We start from the raw sequence: 3611 nt of genomic DNA, 5'->3' as shown, positions 1-3611 counted from the left end.
TTAACACCCTGGCTATTTTTCTTCCTGACGGTGAAGCTATTGATCTAGACATAACAATAACTTTGGATAATTTGAATTCCTAGCTAGTGACTTAATTTGAGTAGCAATGTTAATATTTTATAAGGAAATCAGCATTTTTTCTTTTAAATACCTACTTTAAAAGCTTTATTGTAATGCCATGGATTTATGATATCTTGAGGCATAGATGCTTTTCATCTGAACACTGTTCACATTCTTGCACAAGTCAACTGGCTAATAGAATTCAGTATACAAAACTTTCTTTCTGAGGTATTTGTCATCACAATTGATGGGTAACAAATTTAAAAAAATATTCAGCGATATAACTGTCTGAAAACCCATCTGTAATTGTAAAGCCCTCCTAATTTATTAGGTCATAAAGAACTCTTGCCTTAAGACTTTTAAGCTTTGTTTAAATATTTTGATATGAATCTTTCAAATTCGTATTTTATATCTCTCAGAATTTAAGGGCCATCTCTAGAAAAATAATGGGGAAACCTACAGGGAGGTAGTCTAGAAATAATTCGGTGTATTAATTGCCATTACTCCATTATTTAATCTTTTATTTTCCCATGTATTCAAGCAGCTAGCAGTCTCTGCAATTATGAACCCTGGAGAAATTGCTGAGTCAACAAGACTTGAAAGCTGCACGATATCTTGGAATTTACCTCTAAATGATTCAACACTCAAACATGGTGGTGGAAAGACAGACAAAGAAGTGACAGAGAGTACTGATTTTTATCTGGAGAAAGATTCCTACTGCTGTGAGGCAGAGAAGACTTGAGGGTTCCATGGTGACACCTTAGTACCAGTTTTACAACATGGTATATGATTTGGAAGGTTTTAGATATTCAAGGGTCAAGTAAATACTTTTGTTGTTTTACACTCGTAAGTAGTGCAGAAATTCAAGAATAGTAGATTGAAAATGCCGAGATGGTCTTTATCCACAGCCACTGTAAGCTAATGGTTGAACCAACTCAAAATGCTCCCCAATGCAATTACCCTGAGACCTTAGCTTAACATGTGGATGGTCTTAAGAATAATTGAGGTTATTTTCACCAAAATATAGTGGGAAGTAATAGAAACCCATTGGTTATGTAGTTGAGGCGCTAGTATGTCTGTCAATGTCAATAGATCTAGTGTGTTCTTCCTTCATTCTCCTTACAAAATGTTTTCCCTGCAGTCTGAGATTCTGAGTTTTCTCCCTAGTTAGTTACACTTCTTTCCATGTAGCCATCATAGCATTTGAGAATATGTTTATCTATAGGATAATTTGAAGATGACATTCACTCCATACATTAAGTTTAAGGGTCCAACGCTCTAAATATTTCACCATCTTTGAGATTCTAGTAGGTATAAAAGGTATGTGAATTGCAGAGATCTGCTGTGCAGTCTAATGTTTCAAATTCATAAGCAATAGCAATACTTATGAATCTGTCAAGAAAAACTTTATGTTTAACTGCTTTACCAGACAAATGAAATTCAACAAAACCAAAACCAATAAGCTAACATATATAAGGAAATGTTGACAGAGGGAGGGCAGCTGAAGGAACGGACATGTTGATTATGAGTGCTGACTGGGTAGCTATTAGTGCCTGAGAATTATGTATATTCAAATTCATCACAATGTATATATCAATTATATGTAATTTCTATTGATACCTCAAGAAAAATGGAAAATTGTTTAAATGTAAATACAGAATTAAAGCAGGAATAAAAATACTGAGACTTAGGTTTACAGTAATAAAATATTACCATTTAAGAACTACCTTAAGCAATAAGGTAGATTTCATTATAATTGAGGACAGGGATGCAGGAGCATAGGTTGGAAAGGAAAAAAAACCTGGAGTTTTGTAGAAATGGTTTCTGTTTCTCTTACACGGCATGTCTGTTTTTTTTTCTACTCCTTTTCCCCTTTTAATCCCATTCCCTTCCCCTTTATTTCTTCCCTGTCTCTCTGTAGTCTTACTCCTAGTCCCATGTTATATGTGTTTGTCTGTTCTTGTGGTAGAGTTTGATCTTGCCTGTTTTCAGTGGAAGTAATACAGCATGCTAAGTAATTCCTGGACTCAAACTTGTAGCATATGGAATTTAGCAGGACAGATAGTGTTTTTAAAATCTAGTCCTTAAGAATAGTCTTCATGCTTTTCTTCCCAACTCTGTTCTGAATTCCCCATTCAAGTACACCATTAAGCAGCTCTCTGTCTTGATATGGCCCAAATCACCTGATTTTGCTGGAAATATATCCAATGCTTTCAAATCAGAATCACTATTATAGATACATGAAACCTTTGTAAGAAGATGTACCCAAAAAGCTCACATAAAAGAAACTTAATATAGTCAACATTTCATAGTTCATCATACAACAGCTTCCTTTTCAGTTTTTTTATGTGGTATGAATGACATTGTTTAACTTTTTCTTCTTTTTATAAATGAATCCCCTCATTTCCAAGTTCCTTTCTTTAAAACTAATTTTCTCCTTGAAATTTAACTTCGCAAAATTTACTCAATTATCCCAACATGGTGATGCTATTGTATGCTTGATGGAAATCTCTAACCACCTCACACCTCTTCCTTACAGCAATCTTCCAAATGCACAGGACGCTAATACAGCCCAATTTTCTAAAGCGCCACTTAATCTTATTCATTTACCCCAAATTTCATCCCTTTAATGACTTTAAGTGAATCTTGAGTTTTTTCTGCTCCTGACTCATTTGCATTTTTCTTGTTGCTGGCTGTTGAACAGCTGCTGTTTCCTCCTAAGAAGTGGGTGAGGGATGGTTTCCATGGTGATAGTGATGACTCTGCTCAATGTGGACATCTCTAGTATCCCACTGCATTTGTAGTTTTCAGCATCCATTCCATGTGGAGCTGCTTAAGCCATTTAATTGCCTTGTGTCAATGAACTATTTGAAATTAGAACTTCAAGTTTTTTTTAAATTGGTACTAGTTTGTGGTTTCCATTTTAACTGATGCCAACACACTTTTAATTACCATTGAGGCCTTACATGCTACAGAAAGCAAAAGAGTTGCTAAGTCTGTTACAAGCAGAGAGCCTTGCTAGGACTCTTGAGCCAAAGTGGGCATAAAACACATGCTTATTAGCTTGAGGCAATCTAAAGGAAACCTATTATTATAAAGATAACCTATCTATTATGTTGCTACTGGGGAAACAAAGAAAAGATTATAGTTAGTGTGGGCTACCTTTAGAAAGTTCATTAAAATCGCTTCTCGGCCTTTTGGCTAAGATCAAGTGTAGAAAGTTCATTAACTATATTTTGTTCCAACCATACCATGTCTTACAGAATGCCTTTTTCTTTAATTTTTATTAGTTTGCTAAGCATTTCATACAACACATTTTGACCGTATTCATCTCCCTGCACCAATTCATCCCCAAGTCATGCTCCTTCCCAACCCATCCAGATTTGTGTCATCATTGTTTTTTACTCCTTCAGGATGAGTCTGAGCTATCAAAAGACAAATTTGAAGTGATGTCTCTACTGGAGAGTGGTAGATTTGCCAGTGGCTTGGAGGAAACTGGCTCCTCTCCACTTATAAGCTAACAATTTCACAAAACTCTGGGACTTTAGTGG

At 35.4% G+C, this 3611-nt stretch overlaps 1 pseudogene; it reads left to right on the top strand.

Annotated features, from left to right (window-relative positions):
- Positions 1 to 3241: 3241 nt before the first annotated feature.
- LOC120096850 (U2 spliceosomal RNA) lies at positions 3242 to 3311 on the top strand (annotated as a pseudogene).
- The last annotated feature ends 300 nt before the right edge of the window (positions 3312 to 3611 follow it).

The sequence above is a fragment of the Rattus norvegicus genome, chromosome 14 (genome assembly GCF_021556685.1).
Source record: "Rattus norvegicus strain SHRSP/BbbUtx chromosome 14, alternate assembly SHRSP_T2T, whole genome shotgun sequence".
Taxonomy (NCBI): domain Eukaryota; kingdom Metazoa; phylum Chordata; class Mammalia; order Rodentia; family Muridae; genus Rattus; species Rattus norvegicus.
The sequence above is the reverse complement of the archived record's forward strand: the minus strand, read 5'-3'. Positions and strand labels throughout refer to the sequence as shown.